This window comes from Myiozetetes cayanensis, unplaced genomic scaffold (assembly GCF_022539395.1).
Source record: "Myiozetetes cayanensis isolate MyiCay16 unplaced genomic scaffold, myiCay2020 scf2-11, whole genome shotgun sequence".
Taxonomy (NCBI): Eukaryota; Metazoa; Chordata; class Aves; order Passeriformes; family Tyrannidae; genus Myiozetetes; species Myiozetetes cayanensis.
This window is the reverse complement of record NW_026087411.1, coordinates 84,733,098-84,745,714: the sequence shown is the minus strand read 5'-3', so window position 1 is coordinate 84,745,714 and position 12,617 is coordinate 84,733,098. Positions and strand designations below refer to the sequence as shown.

General features: G+C 35.3%; 1 protein-coding gene across 1 annotated transcript in view; it reads left to right on the top strand.

Annotated features, from left to right (window-relative positions):
• KCNQ5 (potassium voltage-gated channel subfamily Q member 5) overlaps nucleotides 1–12,617 on the top strand; it is a 279,875-nt gene that overhangs the window by 67,445 nt on the left and 199,813 nt on the right. The gene's annotated exons all lie outside the window — the stretch shown is intronic.

The window sequence follows — 12,617 nt, the reverse complement described above, 5'->3', positions numbered from 1 at the left end:
AGACTCCTCTTGTGCGTGATGCTAATTCTTATACACAAGATCATTTACATATACATACAAGTAGTACCTATAGCTGAGAGTTCAGAAACAAACTAGAACACACCCACTTTGGAGTATTGCACTTGCAGAAATACTTATTGGCAAATGATAGTAATCGTGTGAAGACTTTCTCCTAAGTATGTCACTCTTGATTATACAGGTGTAAATCTAAATGATCAAATGATCAAAACCAAGCCTATTACATCCAGGCTTGTTAATTTAGGAAAACATTGCAGTCTCACTGGCAAATTAGTTTCAATTATAGTTCTTGGCATATTCCCACACAGTTGCCTTGTATGTTGTATTTCTCAGGAGTGCTCGGATAGCATGATTACCAAAAGAGAGAAAACACAACACTAACAGAAAAACAACCTCTGTGTAAGAGAAAATATTATAAGAACACTCACATTATTTTCTTGCTTAGTCAACAATGTGTGTCTGAAATTCTTCAAAGATTTAATTATACTGTCAGGTATCATACAAAAAAACCAAAAACAAAACAAAACAACCAAACCAACAAAACCCCTCAAACAAATACACCCTTCTGTCTTGCTGGTATTGTTGCATCTCTCTTTCACACCATGCTAGCTTGCCAGGATCCCGATGCAAATCCTGTCTGAAAATGCTACGTTCAACTTCTGGAGACCCATAATTTAAACACAGCATATGAGAGGGCAGTCAGAAAGCTGCCAGAAACAAGCTGTGGGATGGAAAGGGGTACCCAGAAAAAAATCAGTTTTTCCTGGGTTCTAATTCTTAATATTTTAGTTATAGAATTATATTATTTTGTCTTTTCAGTCAAATCTTACCACCAGCTTTCTGCTTTTCCCTTTGACCTTTCCAGCACACTGGAGACAATACAAAAGGTATTCTTGTAATTGTTACCTCCTCAAGATTAACTTTCTCCACATACATCTGTTTTTCTAACGATTTCTGTCTTTTCCTCCCTAGTTTGGATTTGTTGAAGGTGCCCAAAGTGTCTATTTTTCAAGTCATTTTTACTACTGTTATTACATCAGTGGATGGTTTTCTTGAACATAGACTAAGTCATCATCTTTGTGCTGATGACTCACATATCTACTCTGAACCTACTTTCTCCTATCTAGGACCTATTTGCTGTGTTGTCTTCTTGCCAAGTTGTCTCTAACTCAAATGTGAGTTGAATTATTCTTTTTTTCCCATTCAGATGTTGTCTGATGTCTCCTTTCCTGATGTATATGGAAAACTTTATCTGTGTAAACTGCAACTTAGCTGAAAGGAACTTCTGTCCAAGATCCCACTCAAAGCACAGGTATCTCCAACACTGGAGCATGTCACAATGAATTCATCCAGTCAGATCATGGAAATATTCAGGGGGCAGGTTCCACCACCTTTCTGGGCACTTTTCTTGTAATCTAGCTGTAGTGTTGATATCTGTTTTTCTCATTTAATATTTTATTAACTACCTACTATTGATGTTTGAATAGCACAGTACATGTGTAGCAGAGGATGTAGAAGTCCAGGAAGAGCAAATGCTCAGGTATCCCTGTTTCTCCTGCAGGTGGATCTGCAACATTAAAAAAAAACAAAAACAAAAAACTAATTAATCTAAAGTGCAAAGGGATTAGAAATAAGGTAGAACAAATAGAACATGCATTTTAAAACCCATCTGTTTAATTATATTAGCTTTCTTTCATATCTGTCGATACTGTGAATAACCTGTTATTTTCTCACACTGTCTTATTCATTCAAATTACTAGTTTGCATTTTTGCAACTAATTTTTAGTTCTTTGGATCTATTCAAAGCATTTTGGGGAAGCATGCGGGCTGATCTGTGCTACGTTACCGTGTGACGGGTCAGATGAAAGAGGCATGATATTGCTCACCCAATTTAATGGTGGCAACAAACAAGCCTTTCTGCCAGTCATATTTCACTCACATACATAAAACCTGGTCTAGGTGCTGCTCAGCTAGTCATGGGCACCCAATGTTTACATGTTTGTAATGAACATAAAAATAAACAAACTTGACTGAAGTTAATACTCCTAAAAATCTTACAGCTTCTTTCTAGTATGTACCATTTTATTATTGTTCTTTGAATGTAAGTCACCTCTAGGGAGCAGAACTAAATTACTATTTTGGCTTTAAAATTAATTCCAATTATGTGGGCTGGAACACCTTCCTGAAAGTCTCCAAACAACGTATGTAATCACTACTTTATATTTCAATGTAATTTGAAATAGCTTGGATTTTAAAATGGAGTTCATAAGGGCAATTGTGATCACCCTTAGTCACAACACTGAAGATTGTGCATCTGAAAAGTTCTACTTGCTATAGGCATCCTTCTGTTGGCATTCCCACATATTTGTGAGCTGAAGTGCTAGAAAAATTGTTTTTGTAGGTTTGCTTTGTCTATTATGACAGTAAATCGTTGTACCACACTTTTTTGTTTGTTTGTTTTTGGTAGAGGGGAGGTTTTTGGTTGCTTTTTTTTAATTGATAGTTTTCCTGCTTTTTGAGGGGGTTGAATTTTTAGTATCATTTCCTCCTATTTTTGAGGCAGTGTGCCTTCTCTCTTCTTGTAGACCTACATTTGTTTAAGTTTCATTCTGGAGTCTTTCAAACTTACTGAAGTTTTTTCTGCTAACTGTTGGCTAGTTTTAGGCATAAACTGATATTTCCTCTGTTTTGATTTGTGCTTCACAAAGCAAACTAATGAGATTAGTAATGTGGCCAGGCTGTTAAAAAATGCTTCCTACTTACATATTCATTTGAAAATTTGTATGAAATTTGAAATTTTTAATAAACCTGATCACTTTATGTGTTGCCAAGGAAAAAAAGATCTCATATTGTTTATTATAACTTCTTTTTGAGTAATTCTTTTTTTCAAGTGTATCTAATTCTTGTTCACTCATAAAGTTTCAATAAGACAAGCCACTGAATATTGGTCATCCTAAATCTAAAGCATTACATTCTGCATAGTGAAAAAGCCTTCATTGAGCTGTTTGGAGGTCAGCCGATGTGGTGAATGTTGTTTTTTCAGGTTAGGAACTCTATTAAAGAAACATGGAGAGTAACATAGACTTGCTTGCAGAGGAGTACTTGTTATTTCTTGAATAGATGTTGCTGATGGCTCAACAAAGGTTGGTAGAGAAGAATAAGCCTTCAGCTGCATCAAGGTTGAACCAACATTGCCTGAGGCTCCTAGAGGGTGACAGAGACAAAAACAAGACTTGCACTTACACCTTCCCAAGGTGGCAGTGAACACTTTCCTGACAATCCTTGGGTGATGTGTTCTTGTGAACAGCAGAGGAGACCATAGGCAGGGTGTCTGGTAGATGCTTCTGGGCTAAGGTGTACCTCTCTGTGATGGCTGAGGGGTGGCTCTGCTCTTCATCTCTTGTTTAGGGTTTTGCAACTAGTGGAACCAACCTACAACTGACTTTTTTTTAAAACAGGAAAGGGGAATCCTACAGGGATTTATTTCTTTAAACATGTCCAGAGAAGGAAGGGGGCAAGGACACAGATTTGAACAGTGCCTGAAAAACATTTGTAGTAAAATCTCATTTCAGTGCTTTACTTAATTTGTATATTTGGAAAGTAGAAATTGCAATGGACATATTTTTGCATCCAAGCAGAGTAGTATCGAATTTTGGCATGTGTCCTAAGTCATTCTCAGTCTGTAAGTTTCTAGTGAGGTTTTATATGTTATTTAATTGATGTACCTATGTAAGGGTACCTGGAGAGGCATCAGATGGTGGTTTCTCTTGTGCTGTTTTACCACTAGCTAAAAAAGCAACCATTTGTCCTCAGTCAGTGAAAACTGAATTTGAATATTGCTTCTTTGCTGAACATCCTTCTGAAAATATGGTGTTTGTACAGCTTTTTGAAAAAAATAATGCCCAGATGTTTCTTTTTTTGTTCTGAGTCTGTTTGTTGTTTCCTGTTTGTGGCTTTTGAGGTGTAACTACTCTAGTTACAGTTGGTGAGAGGGCGTAAATGTATTTAATTGCATTTCATTGCACAGCCCATATATTTCTGCAGCACTGCAGCAGGAGCTAAAAGTGTAAACTGGAAAATACTAGAAAATCAGGTTCCAGCATGACCTGTCTCTGGATAGTGCAATTATTCCTTGATATGTCTTCTCCTATGATGTGATTCTTTTTTCTTACACAGAAGTTAGTACATATCTCAAACAGGCGTTACATCCATGACTGTGAAGATTTAGCAGATCAATTCAGCTGTTCATCTTGTGATACATCAAAGAATGTTTGACTTTCTTCAAATGCATGTTAACTGGGAGGTCGTTGATTTGCTTCTGGCCAACAGGTTACATTCACTCCCTGTCTCATTGTGTGTTACACTTTGCATGAAATTAGTTGTCCCTTTTTATTTGAATGTCAACAGGAAGGTGCCTTTTCTGAAAATGCCAAGAATTGGAAAGGAAGGCTGGAAAGGAAGGTCAAAACCAGATCTTAAATTCTTGTAAGCATGATATCCTTCCCGGTAAAACTGGTTTCAAACATGGCCTAGCAATGGCTGTGTTGCATGTGAGCAGTGTCTTAGGGGACTTAATTTCTTAGAGCTGATAATGACCATTCAGATCATATTAACACGATTTTCTAGAGGTTTGCTCCCAAGTTTTGTGTTTGTTTATTGTCTCAGAAAATTAGTATGTTTTGTCAGCAACCAACAAGCACAGTCTTGAAGGTTTTATAATACTTCGATTTTTAAATCAGAATAAAATATAAATTTATAACGTGTGCATGGTCTTCCCTTCTTTTTATTTCCTCTCCATTTTATTTTGTTCTGTCCAACTCTCCCAACCTTTTGCAAAGTGGGCAACTATCTGAGGAAAGCAGATATAGAAGAAAAATAACCTACTTTTTCTTGCAGGTTTCAATTTAAAATGGCTAATTCAGCACATTATGGATGCTAGTGTTTTATTTGCCACTAAGAAGTTAGCAAGTAACTGTAGTAAATTGGTATCATCCTTATGCCTTTAGAAGCTCTAGACTTTGGTCTGTGTGAGGAAAAACATCTTTCACATACAAAGAAACAAAACAACAACTTAGGTGTTAGACATACATGCAAAAAAACCCCAAACAACAAACAAACAAACAAACAAACGACTTTGTCTTATTTTTGAATGCTTCATTTCTTGTGATCCAGGCCCTTAGGAAATGCTATAAATGCTAAAAAGAAAATCAAGTGAACTGTCAGGATTGTGTCTGTATGACACATATGTTTACTTTAGGGGGTATTTAAAATCTTCTTCTGTCCTTCTGTGGCTTATGACCATTTTGGGAGAGGAGAATGTAAGGTCTCTTGTAAAAAAATGTCAGTGTTTCAGAAAAACCAAAGCAAATGCATTTACTGCCACTATCAACCTAATCAGCTGGGAAATGGTGTATGCTGTAGGAACTTGCAGATAACATACATCAGCATTTAACATTTACATAGTCACTATTTTTTGCTTTTTGAACTTATCTCCACGTACTAGCATAAAAGATAGAGATCAGGAAGAAATCAACTCTGACCAGTTTGAAGCCAGTTACAGTTCTGTACAACCGCAGTCACTTCCTAGCTGAACATACAATTAGCCAGTGTAATCTCCAGCATTTCACTCCTCATTAAAAATCAGCTTTGCAACTAGAAAACTATAAAAATTTCAGAGAAATAGAAATGGATTAGCCTAAACCCTAGGTTACCAATCCTGTCCATCGCTGCTAGAATGACTATACCTGCAAGTAACAAGGGGATTTTAACTGTAAATCTGCAGATTTTAAAACTCAAGTGGATTTGCTTCATTTAGATGCAGATCTAAAAGTCCTGCTAGCTTAAATAATTTTGTATTTTCAAAAAAATTGTATACTTTCCTACAGAAAAGACTAGTGTAGTTGTATTTTCAGATTTTTTTTCAAGATATTCTGACATTAAGTTTTCCAGTTTGTTTCTTGTTTCCAAAATTCCCTCTCTTTCATGCCACTTACCCCTGCTACTTAGTTTCTGACCTCTGAGTTTCTCCAAAATAGTCAGTATTGTAACTGAAATGTTATTAGTGTTTAAACTTGCTTACTCCACCTTTGAAGTGGATCAAGGGAAAAGCATTCTAGCCAGCTTGAACATTATTACTTGAACTGCTCCAACATTACATTTTAGGCGGCTTATTGGTTCTGTCATTTGTGTCTTCTATATTCTGTACACTTTATATTATGATTGCTTTTTCTTAATCTTTACAACTAGCTCCTGCCCAAACATCATTAAAAATTGCTACCTAGACATAAACATATTTTCCCAAAGTAATATATCTGTTAGATGTAACTGTGATGTTAATCTTTGGATGCAGTTTTAAAATAGCAGGGGTGGACCTTCCATGTTCTAGTACATTTTGTACTCAGACTTACCCCACATAATTCTTACAGAAGACCTACATTCATCAAACAGAAAGAGACAGAATGTCCCAGGTCACTTCAACCTGTTAAATTGTCTCCAAGAAGCTTCTTTCTAGTGTGCAGAGAAACACTTGAAGATAAGAGATGAAAAGCTTTAACAGAAGTCGCCAAAGGCCCAGACAATAAAAGCACCTCTAAACTTGTCATCGTGACGGCTAATCACTGCTGAGATAAAGGCTAACAATAAGGTTCAAATACAAAGACTCTGACACAGCAGTAGTAGAAATGTAGTCAACTACAAAGGGCATTCAAATCGGGAAAGATAAATCTCCTCAGTTAAAGCAACAGAATGAATCCCAAGCTCCTGGAGGTCAAACAGAATCACTACATTTCTAATTACATCATTAAATGTCATAGCCTTTTCAGTTCTCTCTTTTCAATTCACATTGTGTGTTCTCAATAACCCACATGATTTTGCCATAGTTACTAATATACTTTTGGCGTTATTGATAAATAACCACTGCTGCCTCTTCATGTTATGACTTCAGACTGTGGTCTCATGAAGTGTTAGCATGCTTTATTAGAAGAAATAGTGTTTAGCGATTGTCAAATTTGCCTTTGAAATTGCTGGAATAACTACCTCTTTGCTTGCACAAAAGTTGTACAAATTCAAAGTTTTTTGAGGTGTTTAGTCTTTATACACATGCCCTTTTCTCCACTTTTGTGTAAAAGAAGATTTCTATGAACTGGTCATTTACAGACATTCAGAAATTTTATAATGTCTGGGTGTGAGAATGCTCTTTATCTGACACAAAGTTCTTCTATTATATATTAAAAAATTCCTTCAGAATGGAGCCAAGCTAAATGGTTGTTCATATTGCTTGCTTACCACATGTATTACTCGATTTAAGAGACAGAGGGAAAGTTAGGAAACTGCAATAGAAATAAATGAGTGAAATAGGATAGTAGGTTCATAAAAGAAATTAAGAAAACCCATATCTGAGACTTGTCAAGTAATCTCTGCTTCTTCATAGAGAATATGGGTTGATGGATCTGAAGTTTTGCATGGAAAAGCCTTTATGTGTATTACAGAGAAACCAAATAAATTTAATCGTTTTCATCAGGGTTTTACACATTTGTATGGATCTTGCACAATCTCTGCAAGGATTACCTTCACCTCCCCAACGATTTTTAGGTATTACTAGAGGAGAGAAAAAGTGGACCTGCGTTTTTATTTTATATTCTTGTTAATCCTATTTTTATCTCCTAATATAAATCTCCCATATAAAATAGTGAAACTCACTCCAGTGACATTTGCTATGCTATAGTGTTTACTTCTACTTCTCTGTCTTTTTTATACAGGGTCTCAAAACTGATGTATCCATTATAACTGATTATATTTTACCTTGTATTAGGAAACCTCTAATAGAAACTGATGTTTAAGTACCACATTGCTCAGATTAAATGTCTGAGAAATACTTGAAACCGCATATTTTAAGTTTCCTTCATTCTTTACATAATCAAATCTGACAATCATATGCCCAGGAAATATTCTTTCAAATCAATGACAAGACAAGATTTTTGAATGAAATGTTTGCCCATTCTGGATAAATTCTTTTAAGGGGATATTTTTGTTAGGTAGGGACATGTGAAAGAACTCGTTATACTAGTTTATGGAGCCTGAGGAAAATTTACTTCTTTGTTTAATTTGTTTAATCTCACAATTGACTTGTTGATCGATAATTTAGCAAGCACTTTATATTTTAAAGAGATCATGATTTTCATTGTTATTTGATGAGTCATATGAAAGTGTTATTGTACTTCAGTTTCTATATGGTGATTTTCTCAGATTAAAGAAGTGAATTGCATACCACTCCCAGCTTTCTTTTTCTTTTCCTTACATCTGTTGATGTGTATGTTGTAGTTCATCTTTTACTGCTGAGATAGATCACCATATTAGCTTTGAACATTTGAGCTTCCTGAAAGCTTTTATATTTTATATGCAGAAAGGAAAACTAGAAGACCAGTTAAATTCTCAAAAGAGTACTCACAGTTTGACAAGGAAAGATTGAAGAGAGCAGGAAATACAACAGCTAATTAAATAGTGGTCATGCTATTTTGGTGCTTGGGCAAACTAAATATGTGATGTATAACTTAAAGATTGGAGCTTATCCTTGGGGTCTTCTGTAAGAAATCACTCTATGCTATTGATGAAACCAGATCTCACTGTAAGTAAGATTAATTTTGATTAATGCTGTGTATAATTCACTTTCTAGCATGAATTCATAGATTCATGCATTTGGTAATGTGCTTTAGTGTTACCAGCTTTTAGGTAGTTTTGCTATACCTAAAGTTATCTATTTTACTAGTTGTTATAACACCAAGAGTTACTCTGTGTTGGAGCATTACTTATTCTATTTATCCCATTACATATACAAAAAAGGATGGAACTATTAACATCCTCTGAGAAACAAATTTTAAAACACATCCTTTAAAAACCTCCTGTACCAACTAACTACAATTTTTGAAACATTTGAACTCCTTTGAAGAAAAAAGTAAAATGCTAAAGAAGGAGAGGAAATGAGGGACCACTGTCTTTTTCAGGGCCTGTGAAGAGCCTAGGTCCAATTTTGATTTATGTGGAGTATAGAATGTCAAGGATAACTGCTGTTTGGATGCTACATGGCAACAAAAACATAGAATAAAATATAGAATGTTTGCAAATCAATACACATTATATCTGCAAAAAATATGATAAGGATTATTGTGCTTGGAGGATAAAATTCATATTGCAGTTTTAGATCCAAAGAATACGAGAGGAAAGAAATCTTGAAAGGCAAAATGATTTCTCTTGATCTTGGTGGAAATTGTTCGATCAGGTTTACAAAGCAGTAGGTAAAGTGCTCAGGTTCTATTGTGTAGCAGGTTTTTGTACATATTCATTATTCTTAATATAAGCAGGTGCAAAAGAGGTGGAACTAAAGCAGACTTTCTTGCATTCTAGCTGTGGTGTTTCACCAGCTGCACACTCGTTTGGGTGGTATTACCCTGCAAATGATTATTTTAATGAAATCACAGTCTAAATTGGTGGTATCTGGGAGCAATCCTTGAACAGTCAAGTAATTTAGTACCAAATTAGCAGAGAAGGAAGAACTGAGAAATATACTTGCGTGGTTCTTCAGATTTGTATGTTCTGCACAAATAATCAGACTGAAGTGCAAACACTATGTTATCTTTGTTATCTCCCTCCTCTAGTACTTTCTTTGGCAGAAAAACACTGAGCCCTAAAACATTTGAAATGCGGGGGAAAATGGAACTACAGACTACCAGCATCCAATTGACTTGAAAACTAGATAGACAGAGCAGGCAACCTTTTCAAACTGTTACAAATGAACAAAAAGTAGAATATATAGCCACTTTCAGCTGAAACATTTTCACTAACTCAGTTGCTTTAGAATGTCACTTTTAAAATAATTGTGCTGAGACTTTGAATGAGTTCAGTTAACATTCACATTTCCTATCAGAAAATTTGCTTTGGGACTGTTCCATATAAAGTAAGAAGAAACTGCCCACATATGTTGGTAAATAGTCAGCCAGACTGTTCCTGGGGTATGTTACATGGCAATGATACTCAGCTAAATGCCACCTAATTTTAGGTACATAACTAAGAAGGCTAATTTAGGATTATTGACTATCTGCCAAGATTCTGTCCGTAATTTACCAACACAAATAGGCAACTCCAGCAGACTATTGAGATTTTAGTAGAGCTGAATTTCCTTGGGAAGTTTCTCTTTGACACTGCCAACTGTAGTGGAATGTACAGGGCAGCTGTGCCCCCTAGTCTGAGCACCCTGGTACCTGAAATTAATTTTAGATTAATCTGGACTGGAATTTGTTCTCATGAGGACAAAGTCAAACCAGGCTTATTTAATGCACCACTTGCCACAGAGTCCATCATTTATGATAACACACTATTATACTGGTATATCTTTATCTGAGCAAATTATTAAGTCTTTGACTTTTGCAAAATAATACTCCAAAGAATATGCACTATAATAGACAATAAGACTAATTCTGATCAATTTTGAATCTTGATTTTCCAGTGTGGCATGCATTGAACAACAGACTTAGATGACTGCTCTTGGAACAGAGTGATCGAAGTCATAGAAGACTATTTACCTAGAAGGGTGTTTAGTCATACTTCCATTGCTTATTCAACAAGAGATAGCCTTGAGTAGGATTATACTCTAACATTTAGTTGAAGCTACATTTATATTAACCTGATACAAAAGCTACCAAACTTTCATTTCTTGACAGGGAGAGAAAAATTCCTCATTGAATTACGAGCATCAATGGGCCAGTCAGCACTATGCCAAAGCAGAACTACAGATCTAGTGAGAATTACCACTGTGTTCAGTATGTATTGATTTTTGCTATATATTTCCTTCTACCTAAGTGAACCTAATTATCCTTCTTTTGAGTTCTTAGAAAAGTAAGAAGAAATTTTAGTAACTATTGTTCTGATAGTTGGTCAACAGAGAGCATATTCTTCACTTCTTTCACCATCTGAAGTTGATGGTAATTTCATCAAGATGAGTACACTGCTTCTTCAGTTCTGAATAGTTCACTGTTTGTTTAGCATGGGTGTTTAGTTACAGGTAGGGCAGAGGAGTGCACATTTATACCTAGGGGCAAAAAGTTTCTGGTGTTTCTGTACTTGAACTTCTTTTATAATTTTTCTTTTAAAAGATCTGAGATGGAAAATCAAAAACCTAGGCTGGAGTTTATCTGTGTGGAGTCTTTATATATAAATACAGATAAAGGTGTAATTCTTGAGGGTTATTAAGTAGTTACAGTACTTTTTGCAAACGCAGGTTTGCAAATTCAGTCAATATATTATGGAACTCTTTGAATTTTATCAGTGAAATACAAATATTGCAATGTGCCAGATGTTTTATTTCTACCTTACTGATTAGTGTTGGAGTTCTTGGCTGTTTGTAGAAAACAATAGATACCTCCAACCATAAATTCTTTTGATTATGAATGATGCCTTTCTTATATTTGATGATTGATGAATTCGTTGATAGTTTGAAATAATAAGGTTCAAAATATTGAGTAATGAACTTCTGTTAAGGTGCAGAAACAGTTTGGGGTTGGGTAAAAGCCTTGTTTTGAAAAAGAAACCACTACCTTTTCTCATACTACAAAGAGCCGTATATGTAGTATTCCAGTTGTTAAATTAATTTTATCTACAACTCAGTGCAGGATATTTTAGTGTCCTAAAGGTACAAAAAGGCAAAAAAGAATTGCGAGGTAATCTCATAATCTGAAGTGGTTTTAAAAGATATTTGGGTAATATGCTGGTTCAGATGGTAAAGGCAACAACAGTGGAAATACCTTTCAGATACTGACATTGCCATGTCTTACCAGAGGGGTATTAGCAAAGGTCTGCAAATCTCATGTGGTTTTGAGTCATCAGAGCAGCACACATTGTGATTTTTTTTTTCTTCTCAGAACTGGATGTGAGTTTCCATTCATTTCACAGTTTCAAAGATACTAAAGCTAGGCAGTGGGTCATGAACATCTTTCATTATTCAGGCAATAGACACATGGCCTCATATCATTACTAAGCCTCATCATTCATGATAGAAATAGAAACTTCCTTTGTCCATTTACTCAGTGATATCTTGCTCCAGCTTTCCTGATAAAAGAACTTTCACATAATTTCCAGTTTTCATCCTCTCTTTAGCTTTTAGTCATATGATCTTATTATACTTTTGTCTCTGAAGAACTGACTGGTGTCAGAAGTTAAAGGTTATTCCTGTTACAAATCTCTAATCCTGCTTTTGATAAATTGTACAGTGTGAACTTCCAATGAAGATGGATGATGAAACCTGTGTTTTCCAGACCTTGAATTACTAGTGAGATTTTAACCTTCTCTGAAATCATCTGTCTTAAATGAATAAAAAAATATAAAGTTGCATTCAGCCTTTCAACAAAAAAAAAAAAAGATAAAGATGGATTCAGAAGAACTCTTACTGTTTCTTTTTCAACCCAAAGAACAGGTCACCTGAACACCCTGCCTCACAAATATAGTGCATATCAATTTATGATGACATATTTATGTACATCATTTGATGAAACAAATGAACAACACAGGGCAACAACCAGTTCCTGCAGGATCAGACCGATTAGACCCTAATT